The sequence below is a fragment of the Apium graveolens genome, chromosome 8 (genome assembly GCF_009905375.1).
Source record: "Apium graveolens cultivar Ventura chromosome 8, ASM990537v1, whole genome shotgun sequence".
NCBI lineage: Eukaryota > Viridiplantae > Streptophyta > Magnoliopsida > Apiales > Apiaceae > Apium > Apium graveolens.
Genome location: NC_133654.1, coordinates 55990945 through 56015915, shown reverse-complemented (window position 1 = coordinate 56015915; position 24971 = coordinate 55990945).

The following is a 24971-nucleotide window of genomic DNA, read 5'->3' as shown; positions in this document are numbered from 1 at the left end:
GTACCAATGAGAGCTGCAACAGGCAATGAACCATCTGTTCCCAAGCCTAGGCATGAATGATCAGATCCTGATATTGAGCAAGTCAGGAAAGACAAGAAGGCCATGAATATATTTTTCAATGGAGTTGATGGTGATATGTTTGATAACATAATTAACTGCAAAATAGCCAAAGAGGTTTGGGATACTATCCATATTATTTGTGATGGTACTAAGCAAGTAAGGGAGAATAAGATGCAGCTGCTAATTCAGCAATATGAGCACTTCCATTGTGAAGATAGTGAGTCTCTCACTGATATTTTTAGTAGATTTCAAAAACTACTAAATGCTCTGAAGTTGCATGGAAGAGTCTAGAAGACAAAAGACTCTAACCTCAAGTTCCTTAGATCTCTTTCAAAGGAGTGAAAACCAATGACAGTCTCATTGAGAAATTCTCTGGATTACAAGGAGTTTACCTTGGAGAGACTGTATGGCATCCTGAAGACTTATGAGCTTGAAATAGAGCAAGATGAGAGGATGGAGAAAGGAAGGAAGAAAGGAGGTTCCATAGCACTGGTTGCTAAGTTAGAGAAAGAGAAAGAGATGAAGGTAGAAGCTGTTGAGTCTAGTTCAAAGGTCTTTGAGAACAAGGGCAAAGGGTTGGTAGCTGAAAATGAAGATCATTTCATTTGAGCCAAGATGACATGGATGATATTGATGAGCATTTAGCATTCCTTTCCAGAAGATTTTCCTAGCTCAAGTTCAAAAGGAACTTTGGAGCATCCAAGCCAAGTAGAAACATGGTGGATAAATCCAAATTCAAATGTTTCAAATGTGGCTTGACAGGGCATTTTGCCAGTGAGTGTAGAAAGTCAGATTCCAGCAAAAAGAAGTTTGAGCATGTTGATTACAAACATAAATATTTTAAGTTGCTCAAGCAAAAGGAAAGGGCTTTCATTACACAGGAAAATGACTGGGCAGCTGATGGATTGGATGAAGATGATGATGTAAGCTATGTCAATCTAGCCCTGATGGCCAAGTCTGATGAAACATAAATAAGTTCTTCAAGTAATCAGGTAATCACCACTAACCTAGCACATTTATCTAAGGCTGAGTGTAATGATGCAATCAATGACATGTCTATAGAATTATATCACTTGCATGTTACACTTAAGTCCCTCACTAAGGAAAATGCTAAAATTAAAGAAAACAATTTGTTTTTAGGTGAGAGGAATAATGTGCTAGAGTCTCAGTTTATTGAATTTGAAAAATTGAGAATTGAGTGTAAGATTTCTAAGGATGAATTAACTGAGTCCTTGAAGAAAGAAGGGATTTTAAAGAAACAACTTGAACGAGAACAAGAAGTGATCAAGGCATGGAAATCATCCAGAGATGTTCATGCTCAAATCACTAAAGTTCATGGTATTGAGTCATTTTGTGATGAAGCCTGGAAGAAGAGTAAGGAGAAGCTGGAGTCCAATTTGGTTGAAGGATTGCTAACCGATGTGGACTCGACGGATGATGAAAGTCATCCGTCGAATAATTAAAAATATTATCCGTCGAGTGACAAAGAGCCACATCCGTCGGCTGTGAGAAAACCTATGAGCAAAGCCAAGCTTTCCAAGTTGAATGGAAAATATGGATCAGTTTCCAAAAATTTTGTTTCAGGATAATCAAATCAAGTGATGAAGGAGAAGAAAGTGAATGTTGGTCATCTGTCCATCAAGCAATTGAATGACATATTAGAAAAGATTGAGGTTAAAACAGAAACTAAAAAGAAAAACAATAGAAATGGGAAAGTAGGAATTAACAAACATAACAACTACACACCTGATAAGTATGCTCCAAGAAAAATCTGTGTTAAGTGTGGTAGTGTTAATCTTTTGTCTGTTAATTGCAAACTTTCCATGCCTACTCATATATTTGTACCCTTTTCTTTTCCCAACATGAATGCCATGCCTTCTATGCCTATGAACGCTATGTCTGCTCAGAATATGAATGCACAATTTGCTAATATGCCATTTACACCTAATCCTTATTATGTTGCATTTAGTATGCCACAAATGCCATTTAGCATGCCTTACTGGAATAACATGTTTGCAAATAGCATGCATTTTCCTGCTAATCAAAATGTGGATGATAATTCTTTTTTTAATGACAGGTTTCAAAGGTCCAACTCAAATGACTAAGGATGAATCAGAAATTCCCAAGTCAAATGAGATCAAACCTAAGAAACCAAAGAAGAAAGAATCTTTGGTTTGATTTGATTTTGATGTGTGCAGGGAAACAGAAAGAATCTTTGGTACCTGGATAGTGGTTGTTCAAGGCACATGACTAAAGATTCTACCCTGCTCACAGAGTTCTAGGAGAGAGCTGGCCCAAGTATTACTTTTGGATATGACAACAAGGGTTATACTGTGGGATATGGCTTGATTTCAAAAGACAATGTCATCATTGAAGAGGTTGCTTTAGTGGATGGTCTCAAGCATAATTTGTTGAGTATCAGCCAGCTTTGTGATAATGGCAATTCAGTAACCTTCAATTCAGAAGCATGTGTTGTAACAAACAAAAGAAGCAACAAAGTGGTTCTTATTGGAGTGAGAAAAGTAAATGTGTATCTAGCTGACTTCAACTCATCTAATGCAGAATATGTCACTTGTCTTCTCAGTAAAGCAAGTCAAGATAAAAGTTGTCTATGGCACAAGAAGCTGTCCCAAATAAACTTCAAGTCCATGAATGAGCTTGTCAAGAAAGAACTGGTAAGAGGAATTCCTCAAGTCGAGTTTTCTAAGGATGGATTGTGTGATGCCTGCCAAAAGGGAAAGCAGATTAAAGCATCATTCAGAAAGAAGCATGATTCAACAATTGAAGAACCTTTGCAATTGCTACACATGGATCTATTTGGACTAGTCAATGTGTTATCCATTTTAAGAAAAAGATTTTGCTAAGTGATTGTAGATGATTTCTAAAAGTTCTCTTGGACATATTTCCTAAAGTCTAAAGATGAAGCTAGTGAAATCATTACCAATCACATAAGGCAAGTCAACAATCATCCTAATTTTAAAGTAAGAAGAATCAGGAGTGACAATGGAAGTGAGTTTAAGAATTCTGTGATGAGATCATTTTGTGAAGAGAATGGGATAATGCATGAGTTTTCTATAGCAAGAACTCCATAACAAAATGGAGTAGTGGAAAGAAAGAACAGATCTCTTATTGAAGCTGCAAGGAATATGCTTGAAGAATCAAAGTTACCAACATATTTTTGTGCTGAAGCTGTGAATACTGCTTGCTACACTCAGAATATCTCTTTGATTAATCAAGCAAAGTGTATGACACCCTACCAATTATTCAAGAAAAAGAAACCAACCCTAATTTTTCTTCATGTCTCTGGCTGCAAATGTTTTATTTTAAGGAATTAAACTGATCAATATGGGAAGTTTGATGCTAAAGCAGATGAAGGAATTTTTGTTAGATATGCTGTGGGAAAAACATATAAAGTCTATAATCTTAGAACCAACATTGTTATGGAATCAATACATGTTGTGTTTGATGATAAAAAGATTGAAGGACTGCAAGCTGAAGATTCTCATGAAAGCCTCAAGTTTGATAATGTGGAGATAGTTAGTGATGACAGTGATGATGAAAGTGATCTGAAACAGTGAATAAGGATAATGCAGAAAAATCTACAACTAATTAAGCACATAATTCAACATCTGTCGAGTTGTAAAATGCTTCATCCATCGGTAGACAATCTGCCTTATCTGTCAGGAGACAGTCAGCTTCATCCGTCGGAACACAAAGTGCACCATCCGTCAGGTCATTAAGAGAATCTGAAAGTCAGAATAGATCACTTACAAAAAGTACCCCTTTCTCAAATCAAAGATTCACAAACTCAGGGGGAGTTTCTAATAATCAAAACTCAGTCACACATCAAGACAACAATGAGGCCTCTTCATCTAGAGCTAATCTGCCTCAACAAAGAAATAGACTAAGGATCACCCTTTTGAGCTCATCATTGGTGATGCATCTTCTAGAGTTCAAACAAGGAGAGCAACTCAAGAAGAATGTCTATATAGCAGCTTCCTATCTAAGGAAGAACCAAAGAAGGTAGAAGAAGCTTTGTTGGATCATGATTGGATTTTAGCTATGCATGAGGAGCTAAACCAATTTGAAAGGAACAAGGTATGAAAGCTGGTACCCAAACCCAAAGGAAAGAATCCAATTGACACCAAATGGGTATTCAGAAACAAGATGGATGAAAATGGCATAGTAGTAAGGAACAAAGCTAGATTGGTTACTAAGGGCTATTGTCAACAAGAAGGAATAGATTTTGATGAAACTTTTGCTCCTGTTGCAAGACTTGAAGCCATCAGAATTTTCTTAGCCTATGCAGCTCATGCCAATTTCAAGGTCTATCAAATGGATGTCAACAGTGCTTTTCTAAATGGAGATTTGGAGGAGGAGGTCTATATTTGTTAGCCTCCTGGTTTTGAAGATCCAAATTTCCCAAATCATGTCTACTATCTTTTGAAAGCACTTTATGGACTAAAGCAAGCACCTAGAGCCTGGTATGACACTTTATCAAAGTTTCTTTTGGAAAACCACTTCACAAGAGGTACTGTTGATAAAACTTTATTATTTAGAAATGTTAATGACTCTAGTATACTTGTTCAAATTTATGTACAGATGAAAAACTTTGCAAAAAGTTTGCCAAATTGATGCAAAGTAAGTATAAAATGAGCATGATGGGAGAACTAACTTACTTTCTTGGTTTACATGTTAAGAAAGTTAGTTATGGAATATTCATTAGTCAAACTAAATACATTCATGATCTTTTAAAGAAGTTTGATTTAATGGATTGCACATCTGCAAAAACTCCCATGGCCGCTGCAACTAAGCTTGAATTAAACACTACTGAAAAGTCTGTGGATATTTCAAGCTATAGGGGCATGGTTGGCTCACTTCTGTACTTAACAACTAGTAGACCAGATATAATGTTTGCTACTTCTCTTTGTGCTACATTTTAGGCTGATCCTAGAGAATCTCACTTAGTAGCTATTAAGAGAATTTTAAGATATCTCAATGGAACACCAAAACTTGGCATTTGGTACCCTAGAGATTCTGGTTTTGATCTAACTGGTTATTCAGATGTAGATTATGCAAGTTGCAGAATAGACAGAAAAAGTACAACAGGAAGCTGTCAATTTCTAGGGAACAAGCTTGTGTCCTGGTTCAGTAAAAAGCAAAATTCAGTTTCTACTTCTACAGCTGAAGCTGAATATATTGCTGCTGGTAGTTGCTGTGCACAGATTTTATGGATGAAAACCCAATTATTGGACTATGGTCTACAAGTGGATAGAATTCCCATTTTCTGTGATAACACAAGTGCAAGTGCCATCACTGAAAATCGAGTGCAGCATTCAAGAACAAAGCACATAGACATCAAGTACCACTTCATAAGGGAACATTTGATGAATGGTATTGTGGAACTGTATTTTGTTCCAAGTGAAAAGCAGCTTGCAAACTTATTTACCAAGCCACTTGATGAATCCACCTTTTCAAGGTTGGTAAGTGAGTTAGGTATGCTTAATTATTCTTGAATTACTTCAAATATTTTACAAGTTGTAATGCAGCCAAAAATTTAATTGATTTTTCAGGTTTGGATTAAATTTTGGCTAAGTCAAAATTTACATCCCGATGGATGCTCATTATCCATCGAGTTTGGTCATCTGTCGGTATATTAATTGTTAATAAAAATCAATTATTTTTCTGGAATATTTTATGACTCGACGGATAACCGATTTGTCCTCATCCGTCGAATTGCCTCAATCCTAGCCGTTAAAACTCTTAACATTATCCATCGAGTATAATTACAGTTTGTAAGCATGACACGACGGATAACTGATAGAATTTTTACAGTTTTTTATTTTTAAACGGCTATTTTGGGCAATTTTTATTGGTCACTTTATTTTACTTTATTATTTTTGTCACTTTATTTCTGAGATAGTATAAAAGCTAAATTCATTTTCATTCTATTCTTTTATCATTCTCAAGATTCAATTGCTCTAACTTCTTTCTTTCTCAAAAGTAAATACTTTCTCTGCAAATTTCTCAATCTCTAACAATGGCATCAATCGTCAAAATCATGTCTCAAACTGGGTACATCTACGAAAAGAAAAACTTTACAGCTCTAGTGAACAAGGAGATTCAACAGTCTGGAAACTACCACAAAATGATGGATTTTGTGAAAGGTTGCAAACTCAACTATGCTATGTTGGAATCTTCCACCATCTACTATGAGGTTGTAGAGGAGATATGGACAACTGCAGTGTACAACTCAACTGATAAGACCATCACATTCATTCTTAAAGGTAAGCAGTTTTACATTAACAGTGATATTGTCAAAGCATGCTTTAGAATTCCTGATAATACTGTTACTGCTCCACACACAGACACTGATATTGGTAACATACTCAACTCCATGGGCTATCCACTTACTTCCTCTAAATTAAGTGAAATTAGAAGGTTGAGTCTTAGGAAAGATGGAGTTATCTGTGTGATGTGGTAAATAAAATGTTTTCTGGTAATATTAGTAACTTTGACTCTATCAACAAATCCATGCTTAACATGTTTTACATGCTAGTTACTGATAAGTACTTTAATTTCAATGACTTGGTTTTGTTTAAGTTAGGCTTTAAGTTAGGAGAACTCAATAAGAGAGGTAAAAGTATCTATCATGCTAGATTTTTCATGATGCTTGCTAACCATCTCATTGAGAACATTGTGATTGAGAACCCAACCAACAACCTGAATTGTTGGGTTCAAGAAAGAAGAATAATTGCATATCTTAATAGAGTAGACCACCACAAAGAGGTGCCCCTCTTCTATTTTTTAGTAATTGAGGGACCTCGGGTAAGTGAGGTAATTTCTACTGTCTCCACTCTTCCAACCTCACACATTTCTTTGCCTTCAAATGTAGCAATGGAATCTGTGTCAATGACCAAACAGATCCCTACCCAAGCTACTAAATCATAAACTTCTAAATCCAAATCTAAGAAATCCCCCTCTGGTTTCTTTTAAAAGAAACCAGTTACAAAATCCACTAAACAAAAAGAGGGGAGTATGAAGGTGGGTGAGAAAGTTGAGGGACATGGTGAAAATCAAAGAAACCCTAAGGATAAGGCTGGTGAGAAGAGAGTACCCAAACCTAGCCACACCACAGTTTCCCAACAAACTGTGGTTATTAATAAGGATATAAGGTCATTACTAGTTTCATCCTCCCAAAAGGATGTCACTATTGAAACAAGCTCCCAACCAGGAGCACAGGCCAAGAGGGGTAGGGACACTAGATCACCACAAACCTATGCTAGAAAGAAAAGATCAAAAACCCTTGGTGTTAGGTCCCAATTTGTTTGTAGAAGGGGGGTTGAATACAAACAATACCGTTTAATCGAATAAAATGCGGAATAAAAATGTGAAACAAAATTCAAGTTAAATAAAACTTTTATTAAACTTGAAAGGTGTTACAACAACGGTATCGTTTACAAGGGATTAATCTCAAATCAATTATTACAAATCTAGAATAAATTCGACATGAACTTTTTCTATTTTTGCAATGAAAAGATCAAATGCTAAATGCGATTTGAGATTAAGTTCTAGGGATTTTAATCCGCTAGATTGTTACACAAGAACAAGATAAATAATTCTAGTGGTTTGGATTTAATTTTACAATCTAGAATTTTGATCTTGAATAAAGCAGATGAAAAGATGAAATATTGCTGCTTGTTTTTCTTTTCTGCTTGTTCTTGACTTGTGTGTTCTGTTTGATTGAAAAATAATAATGTCTTCTACTTTCTGTTGTTTAAGTAAACAAAACAATCCAGTTGAATCAGCAAGACTTTCGGCAAGACAATCAAATGAACTGGCATGACAATCCATTTGAACTGGTAGGACTTTCGGTGAGACTATCCTTTTGACGTTTCTTCAAGCCTTGACCTTGATACTCTTGATTTTCTTCAGACTAAATCCTTGTAATTAATTGATACCCTGACGAGATCTCTGTCACTTGATTAAATCCACAATCTTGATTTATATCATTGAGGCTTGATCAATTTCTTGAGCTTCTTCCAGTGAATTAAGTCTTCAAGTCTGTAGATGAATAATGTTTCTTAACCCTTTGACAGATATTACTCTGTGAGATCTCTCTGACGATAGATCCACTATTTACTTATTACATTCTTTTTTGAGTTGAGTTAAATCCTCGAATAAACAAATAGGCTATGACATATGCCTTTCAATCTCGCCCTATTTGCTTGTTAGACAATAACAACAAATACCTAGAGGATAACTCAACTAACAAATAAGAAAAAGATATAAACAGTAATGCAAAGTAAATAGAAGAAAAGTTCTGGATTATATTTAACATTTTCCAGATTCCAAAAGAAATTTACAAGTGAATACAAGATAGATGTTCCTCTAGCCTGAACATATAACTACATTAGTCTATCTTGATTCATAAAGCTCTAATCATATTACATTGAGTTTTGAGCTAATTGACTTCAGTTGTCTTCTCTTCTGACTTCACCTTCTTCTAAATCTTGAAGCAACTCCTTGTCAAAGACACGATCCTTTTCTGAAGTGAAGCTTGCTGGTCTGACTGGTTGAACTCCAACTGACTTTAGCTTATTCTTGAACTGATTGTACCTTTTAATATTCTTTTCACAATAAGCTTGAATCAAATTAGCAGCTTGAGTCTTCAACATGGATGAGTATCCAGCAGTTCTTAAATGATGTTCCATCCAGACCAGATGCTTAGCTGAGTAGTCTTTAAGAAAATGTACATCTAGCTGACAGATTTGAAGACAATCAGACTTAAAGAATCTCACCTGATGAGGATTGTTGACCACTTGAGGACTAGCCCTGCTGGCAAACTCTTTAAGCCTTTCTCGAAGAACTTCATTCAATTCTGAGCTTCTTTTTCTTTATTGAGAAGAACCCAAATCTCTGACAAAGAACGATTCTCAAACAGATGAAGTGACTCCTTGAAAGATCCTTCACTCTGACAATATACAAAAATGCTCATCTCATTTAGGGATCTGTCAAAAGCAGCTGTGATCCTTGAGACTTCATTCTTGATAGCATTCATGTACATATCATTGTTAGGATTTTAGATTTCCAGCTTGTCAAGAAGATGTAGGAACTGCCTATCATTGTTAGTGCTCAGCTGAGGCATATCAAGTACTCTCCTAGCTTCATCCCATTTTTCACCAATCTTCAGTCTGACATCTCTTCTCCTTTCTTGAGCCTTAATGTCATGAAGACGTTGCTTTTGAAGAGTTTCTGTTCTTTGTATGTCTTTCCTCATGTCAATGATCTGGGAGACCTTTTTGAGTTCAGCTTCTTTTCTTTTCATCTCTGACTGCTGCTACTGAAACTCTTTATCAAAGATAGGATCCACTGAAGCTTCCTCTTCCCATTCTCCAAAATCACTTTCCTCTTCAGCTTCAAATAAACCATCTTTATCTTCCAAGACTGGTTCAGTGGGAATGTCAAAAATATCAAAGTCATCCTGTTCTCCACTGTAGTAGACATCATCAGCCTTTCCTTTGTCTCCAGCAGAGGTATCTTTTTCTTTTCCCTTTCCACTACTCCCTTTCTTCTCCCCCTTAGTTGAGGGATCCTCTACTGACTTTCCTTTAGAACCTCCAGAGCCTCCAGAGCCTGAGCCTCCACCAGACGGCCCTTCAAAGTAAGTTCTTTGTTCTACATTAGGGCAGTGAGAATTCTTGATCATGAAATACAAGTGTTTCATCCCTTCATTAAGATGTTCCATGCCCGTTTCTATCTTTAGAAATCTGGAGGAGTCCAGTGCATGATTCATTTTAACCAGGTCTTCAAGAGAAGTCATTCTTGTATGTAGAGAGCAGAAGTTAGAAATGTCATCAGTTGATAAAGTTGGAGTTTCCTGAATGGAATTAAGCTTTGGTATGACAGTGGTCTTGAGATCTGAGATATCATTCCTGATGAATGCCAATTGATTGTTGACAGAGGTGGAAGAAGAAGACCATTCAACCACTTGTGCTTTGAATGATTTAGCTTCAGCTTGGCTTTTAGCAAGTTCTTCTTTTAAAGCAGCAATTTGAGCTAACAGGTTTTCAGTGTCTGTGTCTGTGTGTGCTCTCACCTGAATTTCACTCGTGTTTGGTTCACTCACCTCTCGTGCTTGTGTTTCTCTCAATATAATTGCTCGTGAGGAGTCTTCAAAGGTGTTGTTCTTCTGTACCTGCAGTTAAAATCACCCTAGCCTCTTCAAGAGAGGTCAGTGGTGGTGCAATGGGAATTCGCGAGTCCCGATCCTCAGTCAAACCTATCATTTCATGTGAAATAGATGTCTGAATTGCTTCAGGGATAGATTGACCGAGTTGCCCTCCACTTTCTCCAGATAAATCTGCGAGTGGAGAATCCAGTGAGGGAGCCAGAGGTGTTGGATCTGGGAGGGGAGAAAATGACTCTATTAAAGGTGGCTGAGAGTCAGATTTTCCCTCAGAAGTATGTGACTGCTCTTCTGCCGTAACTATGGCAGGCACTGTAACAGACTCTATGTGCACTCCTCGCTCCGTGTCCTGAGTATCATCTACTGGTATGTATGGTTCCATTGTGAGTAATGGAATTATGCTTGACTCAGTACAGGATGCCATGGCCCTATGGTGAATTTCAATAGATTCATCCTATTGAGAGAATGTCTCTAGTAACTGTTCATTGGCCATTTCAAAGTCCATGTCCTGTTGGGAGGACAAGGATGGGCTTTCAGATGCCTCAGTATATGTTCTTCTTTTCTTGGGAGGAGGCAAAGCTGAGGGTTCACTCACATTCAACAATACACTACTTCCTATTAACCTTCTGGGTAACATTTTAGACAGTGGGGGATGTGTTGAGATAGGTTGTGACTCTGTGTTTGGCTCTATGACCTGGGATTGAAGCTGTGGTTCTACAACTTCATGGTCAGTCCTATCGACCACTGGGGGTCTTTCAACAGAAGTAGGAATGGAGTGAGAGTGAGGAATTACTACCTGTAATGGAAGAGCATCTGATGTTGGAGGAGCCTGGGTGGCTTGAACCACTGGAGGTTGAGGTTGTTGTTCATGACCGGGAAGATTGAAAATAGGTAAGGGAATATAAGTGGCCATGAAAGCAGATACAAGTACTGGAACTTGCATGAATTTGAAGGTTGTGTCTTGGCGGGTGTAAATCTTTTTGCTTACAGGAGGGGGTTCGGTTACTGCAGAGTTAGCAAAAAGGGCTTTGTGCTCAGGTGTGAGAAGATGATCTGCTATAAGCATGAGAAAATGAGCATAGTAACACGAGACCCTACGATTTGTAGAATGATCACGTAAAGCAGTAGTGAGACGTCTCAAGAGAATGGGAAAAAGTAGTTTGCCAAAATTGATCCTTTGATTGAAAACAACCGCAAGACCAATATACTGCAGAGTGGAAGTGATGTTGTGAAAGTTGGATTTAGTGCAGTTGGCAAACACTTTAGAAAGTATATCGAAGAAAATGTCCCATTCAGACACCAAATTGGATTTTGAAAGTTTTGTTAAATTGATCACCCCCTGATAGTGAATAGCATGGAAAAAGTTTGTGATATCATTTTCAGAGGGTAAATTACAGAAATTGTCCAATGGAAAATTTTATGCTCAATTGATGACTGTTTCATCAACTACATACTGTGTGTTCGCCACGGTGAATGAAAAAGATTTTGAATCATCGGCCACAGTAGAGGTTGTGCAAATCAGTCTAAGTAGATCGACATTTAAAAGCACATTTGATTTAATAGTAGAGCTAACAATCGAATGGTCATTTAAAAATCTAATCCATGGCTTAAATTTTTCCACATCACATTTTTCTGGATTAAAATAACCAACCTGATTATGCGCGACAATTTGGAAATTGAGAGCCATTTAAAATAATAATAAGACACACACTTTCAGAATTTTAAGAATAATATTAAGAAAATTCGAATTAATTAAGTTAATTTAATAATTCGAATTAAATTAATTATAATCGAAAAATTTAGACAGAAATGTATCTCGTTAAAATTATTAACTCACAAACGCAGATTTGAAAATCCAAAAGTCATAAAACAGAAATTAAAATTAAAAATACAAATAAAATAAAAAAACTGATTTTGGGGAAAAATCGAATTGAAGTAAAAGAAAAGAAAGAAAACAAAAATGGGCAGCACTTCTGTAAGTATATACGTGTATGTATATATCACAGGAGTGAAGTTTTAGTATGCTGAGTAAAAAACTCGAGCAGTGAAGACAATGGAGGTTTAGATCTGTTCGAATAGAGAGAGAGAGAGAGAAATAAGAAAGAAAGACTGTTGGATTTTTTGAAAAACTGAAGTGATAGATTTTAACAAGACAAAGAAACACTAAATAGACAACTGGTATGATAATTCGGGATAGTCTTACCGATTGTCATACCGATAGTCATACAAGGCAATTTTGAAGAAAAAACAAAAAATAAAACAACTAACAATATATAACTGGTATGACAATCTGATAGTCATACCGATTGTCATACCAGTACAAAATAAAACATAATATATCTGATATTAATTTTATTACTGACATGATAATCAATAGTCATACCGATTGTCTTGCCAGTTATAAAATTAAACTGATTTAAAAATAACCAAGCATTATTACTGAAATGACTTTCAGCAAGACAATTTCAATTGTCTTGCCGATTGTCATTCTAGTATAAGATAAATTAAGTATTTACATATACTGAAAAATTAACATAAAAAATTGTTAAAAACATACATAAATATATATATATATATATATGTACTGAAATGATTTTCAGCAAGACAATTTCAATTGTCTTGCCGATTGTCATTTTAGTAGAGAGACAATTAAATATTTACAGAAAATATTAAAAAAAACAAAGACAATATTTCAGAATTAATTATTTTTATTCCAAAAATAGATTTCTGTTGAATTTTAGCAAATAAAATTCATAGAAAAATATTTTTAGAGAAAATAAAATATTCTGAGATATTTGAAGTTAACAAGTAGAGTAAATAAATAAGATAAGATAATAGAAATTACATAGAAATAAGCAAGAAATATGATAAAATGATAAAATAAATTTGCAAATGAATTTTTCATTTATGAAAAAATCATTTGTAAATTCATTCAAGAACATATCTCAGATATTAACTAGATTAATCACTAAAACTATTCAACATACCCAATTTACCAACTAATCTGGTAAATGTGGATTCATCAAGTGGTTTAGTGAAAATATCTATTATTTGTTCTTCTGTTGGAACAAAAAATAGTTCAATAGTACCATTCATGACGTGCTCTCTAATAAAATGATACCTGATGTCAATGTGCTTTGTCCTCGAGTGCTGCACAGGGTTGTTGGTGATGGCTATTGCACTTGTATTGTCACATAAAATAGGAATTTTGTTCAATACAGAGCCATAGTCTCGTAGTTGGTTCCTAATCCACAAGATCTGAGCACAGCAGCTTCCAGCAGCAATATATTCAGCCTCGGCCGTTGAGTTGGAAACTGTCTGTTATTTCTTGCTATACCACGAGACTAGTCTGCTACCTAGGAATTGACAACTCCCTGAGGTGCTTTTCTTATCAACAACACTTCCTGCATAATCTGAATCTGTATATCCAACAAGGTTAAAACCAGATTCCTTAGGGTACCAAATACCTAGATTTGGTGTTCCCTTAAGATATCTTAAGATTCGTTTAACAGTAACGAGATGAATATCTCTAGGATCCGCTTGGAACCTTGCACATAAGCATGTAGCATACATAATATCTGGTCTACTTGCAGTAAGATAGAGTAATGAGCCAATCATACCTCTGTAGCTTGTGACATCTACCTTAATGGAGTTTTCACATGGTCCAAGCTTGACAGCTGTAGTTGATGGAGTCCTTGCTGATGCAGAATCCTCTAGATTGTACTTTTTGAGGAGTTCCTTGAGATACTTGGATTGACAAATAAATGTTCCATCTAACCTTTGATTTACTTGTAATCCAAGAAAGAACTTCAGCTCTCCCATCATGCTCATTTCAAACTTGTTGTGCATTAACTTAGCAAATCTCTTACAGAGATTATCATTAGTAGAGCCAAATATTATATCATCCACATAGACTTGGACTAATATAGTATCATTCTTATGTTTTTTTAGAAAAGAGAGTTTTGTCTATGACACCTCTAATAAAGCTATTTTCAATAAGAAATTCAGAGAGAGTGTCATACCATTTTCTTGGAGACTGTTTGAGCCCATAGATAGCCTTGAAAAGAAAGAAGACAAAATCCAAATGATCTGGATCTTCAAAACCAGGAGGTTGCTCTACATATACCTCTTCATCCAGCTTTCCATTCAGAAAGGCGCTCTTGACATCCATTTGATAAACTTTAAAGTTAGAGAATGCTTCAAATGCCAAAAATATCCTGATGGCCTCTAGTCTAGCCACTGGAGCATAGGTTTCATCATAATCAATGCCTTTAGCTTGTGAATACCCTTTTGCTACCAGTCTTGCCTTGTTTCTTGTAACCACACCATCTTCATCTAGTTTATTTCTGAATACCCACCTAGTACCAACAGCTTTCTTGTGTGTGGGTCTAGGTACCAGTTTCCAGACTTGTTGACTTTCAAACTGATTGAGTTCATCTTGCATAGCAATCACCCAATCTGGATCAGTCAGTGCTTCCTCAATCTTCTTAGGTTCCATCTCAGAAAGAAATCCTGAGAACAAACACTCATTTTGAGTAGCACGTCTAGTTCTGACTCCAACATCTGGATCACCAATAATCAACTCAAAAGGATGAGCTTTATTCCAGACAGTCTGTCTTGGAAGATTTGATCTTGATTATTCGCCTTGAAATTCATTAGGATGTTGTGTCCTACTAGATGATCCTTCAGCATCTCCCCCTGAGTTGTTGCCATGTTAACTTGAAGATTCTCAGTCAGTAGCAGTGGTATCTCCATTGTTGCCAAAGTTTCCATCACTATTACCTTGAGTATCATCATGATTAACAGGTTCTTCACCAGCAACAAACTCAGGTTCTTGACCATGTTCTGATTCTGAATCTGACATATCATCAAACTTCAGTTTCTCAGAAGGATCTTCAGTTTGGATACTAGGGAGTTTAGTGTCATCAAATGTAATATTGACACTTTCAGTTACTTTGTGTTGATCAATGATATACACTCTGTATGATCTTCTTCCATATCCAACAAAAATACCCTCATATGCCTTTGCCTCGAATTTACCACGACGATCATCTCCATCCTTGAGCACGAAGCATCTGGCACCAAATACATGAAAGTATTTGATAGAAGGTTTCTGTTCATTCAAAATCTCATAAGGAGTTTTCATAAAGTCTTTGTTGATTAGAGTTCGATTCTGAGTATAACATGCAGTATTGACAGCTTCAGCCCAAAAGTACATTGGAAGACCTGATTCACTTAACATCGTTCTTGCAGCTTCAATCAATGTACGATTCTTCCTTTCTACCACTCCATTTTGCTGAGGGGTTCTAGGAGCTGAAAATTGTCTGGTAATCCCTTTGTCTGTACAGAATCAATTGAGAAGTGAATTCTTGAATTCTGTTCCATTATCTGACCTTATTGCTCTAACAGGGACATTAGAATCTAACTCAATCATCTTGATATGATCAATCACAACTTGTGGTGTTTCATCCTTAGAGTGAAGAAATAAAACCCACGTATACTTGGAATAGTCATCAACTATCACAAGATAGTAACACTTCTTTGACATCGAAAGGACATTAACTGGTCCAAATAAATCCATGTGCAATAATTACAGAACACCAGTTATGGAAGATGTGTCAGTGCCTCTATGACTTGCTTTCTTTGACTTTCCTTTCTGGAAAGCCTCACATAGTCCTTCTGGGGAGAATTCCAGCTGAGGCAGACCTCTGACCAATTCTCTTTTGACAAGAGAATTCATTGTTTTGAAATTGAGATGAGAAAGTCTCTTGTGCCATAGCCAACTCTCATCTGACGATGCCTTTGCATAGAAACAATTGACTTCAGGATTGCTTCCAGAGTTCATGTCAGCTACGAACAGATTTCCTTTCCGGATTCCCATCAAGGAGGGTTTTTCACTTTTCTTGTGCAGAATCTGACACTTCAGCTTGTCGAATAAAACATTGTAGCCGTTGTCACATAACTGACTAATGCTAAGCAGATTGTGTTCAAGTCCTTGCACAATATACACATTTTCAATGATAACATTTCCAGCTAGCAAACAGCCATATCCCTCCGTTAAACCTTTGCTGTTATCTCCAAAGGTAACCACTGGGCCAGCTTTCTCAACCATATTTGATAGCAGGGCTCTATCTCCGGTCATATGTCTTGACGATCCGCTGTCAAGAATCCACACTACCGGTTGTACCTGTTTAATTCCCTGCAATACAAATGGATTAGACCTTCTTCGGAACCCAAGCTTGGCTGGGTCCGGCATATTTGTAAAATTGGCCTTTATCAGGCAAAACAACATTCTTAATTTTTATATTCTCAACTTTCTCAATGACTGGACATTTGACCTTATGAACAGCCTTGACAAATTTCTGTTTAGGCTTAGGCACAAATGTCTCCTTTCTAGCTTTAGGAGGACTAGCAGTCTTAGACCTATCATGCTTTCTATTATTCACATGCTGACGAGGAGTAGTCTTATCATTAGAAACATGTTTACCATTAAAATAAGCATACATCAGATTAAAAGCACAAGACATACAATCAGGAACACCACATGCTTTATGAGAGGGATTAACAATAGGCAACTTATGCATGGTAGACATGGTATTTGTGTTATCCTACTCATGTGTGTCTGAGTTAGTCTCAGTTGCTTTCACAACCTTGACTGGAACTTTTGACACACTTGACTTGGAGACAGCTTTCTCATTAGCATTATCTTCAACACGGATTTCTTCTTGAATAATAAATGAGGTCTCATCAAATGGTTCAGCAATTGATTCTTTATAGAGGGGTTCATCAACACCCTTAAGCACATGTGGTACTTCCCTGCCTTTAGCACAGACATGAGGAGGGGAGTTTATGCCTAATTTTCCAATAGCAGCATTATAATCATAACCTATTCCAGATGTTTGATTAACAGCTTGCTTATTGTAAAACTCTTTGGACTTCGAACAAGAATTAAAGTAAGCTTTAACCTTAGCCTCAAGACCGGTGATCTTGTCTTTGAGAATAGTTTCAAGTTGTCTATAACAGTCAACTCTATTCTCTAGAAAAGATACTTGTTCTTTTAATTTATCTTGATTAATGTGCACAAGTCTTAATTCATTGACCTCTTTCTCAAGGTCTTTGATTTGTTGATTTAACAATTCATTATCACGACGAGCACAATCTAAGGAACCTCCTAGATGATAAACTAATTCAGCATCAGTAAATTTTACCTCTTTTCTTGACGATGAGGTGTTTGCATCACTAGCCATGAGAGCAAGATTCCCAACTTCTTCATCTTCACTGTCAGTATCATCCCAGCTTCTTCCCTTTGCCAGGTATGCCCTTTCAGATTTACTCTTCTGATTAGAATCGTAAGAGTTCTTCCTAACTTGTTTTGGCTTCCTGCATTCTGTGGCGAAGTGTCCCAACTCATTGCGGTTGAAGCATCGAATGGTGCTTCGATCAACCATCCCTGTTTTATACCCACCACTGCTGGTGTTAGAGGATGAAGATCCACCTTTCTGGAATCTGTTGTAGTTGGACTTGTACTTGAACTTGGGATTCCTTTTGAATCTGACATTTGAGAATCTCTTGACAATCAGGGCCATTGACTCATCCTCCAATTGCTCCAGTTCTTCCAAGGAATAAAAATCATCTCCTGATTAATTTGTAGTAGGAGGATCAAATTCTGCTACTATCACATTTTCTTCAACCTTGGAAGACTGTACCATTCTTTCTGACTGTTGAGATTGTTGTTGATATTGTGGTTGTTGTTGTTGTTCATCAGCTACTAGAGCAGTAGACGTGCTGACCACTCTTCCTTTCCCGTAAACTTCCTTCTCTGAATCTGCTTCAACTCATAAGTCTTTAACACACCATAGAGCCTTTCCAAAGAAATCTCACTCAGATCTCTTGCTTCTCTTATGGCAGTGATTCTATATTTGAGATGAGTTGGCAGTGTTAAAAGGAACTTTTTGTTGACCTCCCTGATGGAATAGTATTTACCATTACTGTTCAGGTTGTTGATCAATGCATTGTACCTCTCAAACACTTCAGTGATTTCTTCTCCTGGATTGAATTTAAAGTATTCATACTCAGAGGTTAGGATTTCTAACTTGTTCTCCCTAACTTCCTCTGTGCCTTCATTAATAACCTCAATAGTTTCCCAGATATGTTTGGAATCTTTACAATTCATCATATGTCTATTCATCAAGGGATCAAGGGAATCTACTAAAATTAATTGAAGGCTAGCATCCAGGGAGGCTTCTTCTATTTCAGCAGGAGAGAAATCCTCAGGATCTTTCACATAAGTTCTATCTTTGGTGATCACCACATCATTTTCTATTACCTCTGGTTCAATAACCATTGGAATTTTTGGACCCTTCTTTAACACTTGCAGATATTTGGGATTAGCAACTTGTAAAAACAATAGCATCTTCTTCTTCCACATAACATAATTTTCTTTATCGAATAGTGGAATTTTAACGGTTCCAACTTTTTGTGTAGTCATTATGAATTTTTTTTGAGTGAATAAAAAATTCAAGGAGTGAAAGAAACACAAAAGTCTAGGATCTTGATTTGTACGTTAATCAGAAGGCTCTGATACCAATTGTTAGGTCCCAATTTGTTTGTAGAAGGGGGGTTGAATACAAACAATACCGTTTAATCGAATAAAATGCGGAATAAAAATGTGAAACAAAATTCAAGTTAAATAAAACTTTTATTAAACTTGAAAGGTGTTACAACAACGGTATCGTTTACAAGGGATTAATCTCAAATCAATTATTACAAATCTAGAATAAATTCGACATGAACTTTTTCTATTTTTGCAATGAAAAGATCAAATGCTAAATGTGATTTGAGATTAAGTTCTAGGGATTTTAATCCGCTAGATTGTTATACAAGAACAAGATAAATAATTCTAGTGGTTTGGATTTAATTTTACAATCTAGAATTTTGATCTTGAATAAAGCAGATGAAAAGATGAAATATTGCTGCTTGTTTTTCTTTTCTGCTTGTTCTTGACTTGTGTGTTCTGTTTGATTGAAAAATAATAATGTCTTCTGCTTTCTGTTGTTTAAGTAAACAAAACAATCCAGTTGAATCAGCAAGACTTTCGGCAAGACAATCAAATGAACTGGCATGACAATCCATTTGAACTAGTAGGACTTTCGGTGAGACTATCCTTTTGAACTAGCAAGACAATCCCAATAGCTAGCAAGACAATCAGAATGAACTAGCAAGACTTTCGGTATGACTATCAATTGTCATACCGATTGTCATAGTAGTTCAAATCATATTGTCTTACTGAATTATTAATAGATTTTAATCTAATAATAATTCTGAAAATCCTTAATATTAATTCTGAATTAATTAATCAATTAATTTTGAATTAATTAATCAATTAATTCAATTAATCAATAAATTAATCTTTGCAGATATAATTTATTTTCTTAACTAAATTATTTGACTTAATTAATTAATAGAGAATTAATACTAATCTTGAGCAGCAACCATTCTTCTGAAAATCTTCTGAAAATTACTGTCAATTATGAATCAATTCCACCACTTCAATGTTGACACTCGATGTACTGTCTGGTTCATGAGTGACTAACTTCCGTGACGTTTCTTCAAGCCTTGACCTTGATACTCTTGATTTTCTTCAGACTAAATCCTTGTAATTAATTGATACCCTGACGAGATCTCTGTCACTTAATTAAATCCACAATCTTGATTTATATCATTGAGGCTTGATCAATTTCTTGAGCTTCTTCCAGTGAATTAAGTCTTCAAGTCTGTAGATGAATAATGTTTCTTAACCCTTTGACAGATGTTACTCTGTGAGATCTCTCTGACGATAGATCCACTATTTACTTATTACATTCTTTTTTGAGTTGAGTTAAATCCTCGAATAAACAAATAGGCTATGACATATGCCTTTCAATCTCGCCCTATTTGCTTGTTAGACAATAACAACAAATACCTAGAGGATAACTCAACTAACAAATAAGAAAAAGATATAAACAGTAATGCAAAGTAAATAGAAGAAAAGTTCTGGATTATATTTAACATTTTCCAGATTCCAAAAGAAATTTACAAGTGAATACAAGATAGATGTTCCTCTAGCCTGAACATATAACTACATTAGTCTATCTTGATTCATAAAGCTCTAATCATATTACATTGAGTTTTGAGCTAATTGACTTCAGTTGTCTTCTCTTCTGACTTCACCTTCTTCTAAATCTTGAAGCAACTCCTTGTCAAAGACACGATCCTTTTCTGAAGTGAAGCTTGCTGGTCTGACTGGTTGAACTCCAACTGACTTTAGCTTATTCTTGAACTGATTGTACCTTTTAATATTCTTTTCACAATAAGCTTGAATCAAATTAGCAGCTTGAGTCTTCAATATGGATGAGTATCCAGCAGTTCTTAAATGATGTTCCATCCAGACCAGATGCTTAGCTGAGTAGTCTTTAAGAAAATGTACATCTAGCTGACAGATTTGAAGACAATCAGACTTAAAGAATCTCACCTGATGAGGATTGTTGACCACTTGAGGACTAGCCCTGCTGGCAAACTCTTTAAGCCTTTCTCGAAGAACTTCATTCAATTCTGAGCTTCTTTTTCTTTATTGAGAAGAACCCAAATCTCTGACAAAGAACGATTCTCAAACAGATGAAGTGACTCCTTGAAAGATCCTTCACTCTGACAATATACAAAAATGCTCATCTCATTTAGGGATCTGTCAAAAGCAGCTGTGATCCTTGAGACTTCATTCTTGATAGCATTCATGTACATATCATTGTTAGGATTTTAGATTTCCAGCTTGTCAAGAAGATGTAGGAACTGCCTATCATTGTTAGTGCTCAGCTGAGGCATATCAAGTACTCTCCTAGCTTCATCCCATTTTTCACCAATCTTCAGTCTGACATCTCTTCTCCTTTCTTGAGCCTTAATGTCATGAAGACGTTGCTTTTGAAGAGTTTCTGTTCTTTGTATGTCTTTCCTCATGTCAATGATCTGGGAGACCTTTTTGAGTTCAGCTTCTTTTCTTTTCATCTCTGACTGCTGCTACTGAAACTCTTTCTCAAAGATAGGATCCATTGAAGCTTCCTCTTCCCATTCTCCAAAATCACTTTCCTCTTCAGCTTCAAATAAACCATCTTTATCTTCCAAGACTGGTTCAGTGGGAATGTCAAAAATATCAAAGTCATCCTGTTCTCCACTGTAGTAGACATCATCAGCCTTTCCTTTGTCTCCAGCAGAGGTATCTTTTTCTTTTCCCTTTCCACTACTCCCTTTCTTCTCCCCCTTAGTTGAGGGATCCTCACTAACTTTCCTTTAGAACCTCCAGAGCCTCCAGAGCCTGAGCCTCCACCAGACGGCCCTTCAAAGTAATTCTTCAGGACTGGCAAAAGTAAGTGAGGGGAGTCCCACCTTAGATTGTGAAGGTGAGGGTGTGAGAGTGGGGAGCCAAGGGGAGCCCTTGATGCAAAACGAGATAGAAATTGAGAGAAATGCAGGTATAGAAGATATAAGGATGGACATCATTGCTAGTGAGTCAATGAATGCCAATGATGCAGACATAGAGAAACTATCTCATCAAAATCAAGTTGTTATAAGTTCCATCTCTTTGGATGTTGAGGCATTTACTCATCCCGTTCCAGCATATCAAATTTTGGCTGGATAGGGCAATGAAAATAAAGAAAGAATGCTGAACTTGGTGCACACCACCCAGTCAATGCAAAGAGGTAAGGATGCCATCACAGCTATGCCACCTAGAGCTGATGATGATGTTGACTATGGGACTGGGGAATCTGCTGATTTCTTTAGAGAAGATGGTGAAAATGAGGAACTCATGAACATCGGGGGAGAAACAGCCACCAACTCAAGATCTGGCCTTCCTTTATGGGCATTCTCCAAGGACTGTGATCTTCAACATTTTAAGTTCACTCTCATTCATCAAATCCAGGAAATACATAATGCCATTCAATCTACAACAGATGCAGGCACCAGGCAGCTCTTACAGGCACATCTAAATTCTCTACAACTGCATCAAATCCAAGGCATCCAATACAATCAGGATATCACTTCTATCAAAACAGAGATTAATCAAGTAAAGAAGGATATTTCTGACAGACTAGATGCCAAACTTCCAGAAGCCACAATGCTTGATATTAAAAGAAAACTAAGGAAGAACACTGATCTTGCAACCAAGGTGGATTCCTTGGACAAAAGAATTACACCTATGGAAGCCTCTCTAATAGCTATACATCTACATCAGGCACAACAAATGGACTTGCTTCAAAGGATGGTGGCAACACAAACCTCTTCTTCTACTCAACTTGCTGATAACAAAACTGGGGAGAAAGTAAGTGCAATTATCCCAATCAGTCGAGGGGTCAAGGAGTGAGGGGGAGCCAAAAAGTGCTAAATATACAATTCAACAAAGTGATTGTGCCAGCAATTTCTTTCATAAATCCACCAGCCATGGACAACATTGACATCATAAATCTGGCAACAGCAAAGCTAAACACAGATGACAAACTGCTAAAGATTGATGTAGCAGCGACTGAGAAGGAGTTGAAAGAAAAATGGAGAAAGGTAGATGCAGAAATTTAACAAAAGTTTGGGCCAATTCAGAAGCCAGACAAAACATTTATTCATCACTCTAAAGTCAAGAACATTTTTATGAATGAAATGAGTATGAACTATCTGGAAAAAGGCCAAACATCTTGCATCAAATCCCAAAAATCATATTTCACCATAAAGCCTAAAAGAAACTACTCAAAATTTTCAGACAAGAATCCTATGGATACTGTGTATGAAACACCTAGGCCAGATGAGAAGAAACTGTTGGCTAGGTCAATTGCCTTCTACAATGATCCAGTTGATTCAACACTCAAAAGAAGATTAGCCAAGATTTATAGAAATGGTAAGGAAATTTGTGTGGTGGCTGGACACCCCATGTTTGTGGAAGCTAAGAAGGAAGAGAAAGAAAGAATCAGGCAAGAAAAGAAGCAAGCTGCTCTGGATGCTAAAAAGCTTAAACAAAAGAAGAAGCAGGCTGATATCTTGGCCAAGGTTCAAGCTGTAAAAACCACAACAGAAGTTCCTGTACAACCAACTGTAATTGCTGAACCTAAGGATCAGGAAGTGCAAGAAGAACCACAGCAGAAAAGAAGATTCAGATACAAGCTCCATTCCAAGAGAAAATTGGAATTTAGTGATGAAGAAATGGAAGACCAAATTCCTGAAAAGTCCACAACTTTAACTCAAACATCAAAACCCTCAGTGGTATTTGAAGAATTCAAGGTGGTGGATCCAACTAGGAATATTTATGGTGAGCCCATAATTCCAAAGGATGAGCCAGTGGACTGGGATAGTTTGCCAATTCCTGAGCTGAACTTTCCTATCTTCAAGTCAAAGAAGTCAAAGAGATAATATGGCCACTTCACAGGATTCTTCAAGAAAGCCAATATGTTCTAATAAAGATCTACTCATCATTCAAAAAGAACTTTGGGTACCATGTGACTGCTAGAAGATTAGTTCTAAAGAAGATTGAGGAGCTGAGGAGTAATAGAACCAAAGATGCACTTCCAAAAACTCTGTCAATTCCCTTCACAGGAAAGAGAGTGCATCTAATGCCCTATTGGTTAATGGAATTCAGGGATGAAAAGGGAGTTAGAAGATTTTTCAGATTGGAGGACCAATTGAGTATCTCTAGCAATGAGACTCTATTGGAAATAGAAGGAATGCTAGATCTCTCAGAAGCTGATGAACTTGAATTACATAGACAACTCCAAAATCAAATAGAAGAGAACAACAGGAGGCTTGGGAAGAAACCTAGACAATCAAGGAAATAAATTAATCTACTCAGACTAGAGGAGCATCTTGATAATAATTGTGAGTTATTCTTTGTATTGTTCAATTTTTAGTAAATATTGCAGCACTCATCAGTTTTATCTACTATTTTCAATTTGTATTCTTAGAGTGTTTTGTTATCATCAAGTTTCTCTTAATTTATGGCTACAATTCCAGTAGACATAAATTGGGAAAGATTGTTAGGAATATGTTGTGAACTTTATGATAAATCATACAAAACACATTAGTAGTTTTAACTTAGTGAAATTTGAAGCACTCGACGGATGATCAAATATAGTCCCAATGGATGATTCAATATAGTCCCGATGGATGATGATTTGATATCCATCGAGTGAATAGCATCGAGTGAATAACTTATGTAATAATAAGTTTTGTAGCACATTTCTGCAAACAACTTTGTGTAGATTTTGTTGTAGCATATGAGTCATGTTGACTACTAGTAGATATGCAGAATAGGTTGATTAATTGTAAATATAAGATGTCTTGTAATTTTGCATAAGTGAAATGGAGTCAAGTGTCAAATAGCCACCCGACGGATGATCAACAAAGCTACCCGGCGGATGATAAACAAAGTTACCCGACGGATAACAAGCATGTACCCGATGAATGATCAATTCAAATATTTTTGACAGTGACAACACAGTCACATGCGTTGGGTGTTTACAAAAGGAATGTGGCAGCCTGTTTAGCAAGAAATTGAGAACAAAGAAGCATTACCATTTTCATACAAGTTATGAAGTTTTTCAAAGATGCTGGAATAGAGTAATGAAGTAGCATGGAGTTAGACTTGATAGGTTTTGTTTTATTATCCTCTCTTATTACCATGTAAAATTGATGATATATAAATCAAGTGTAGCAA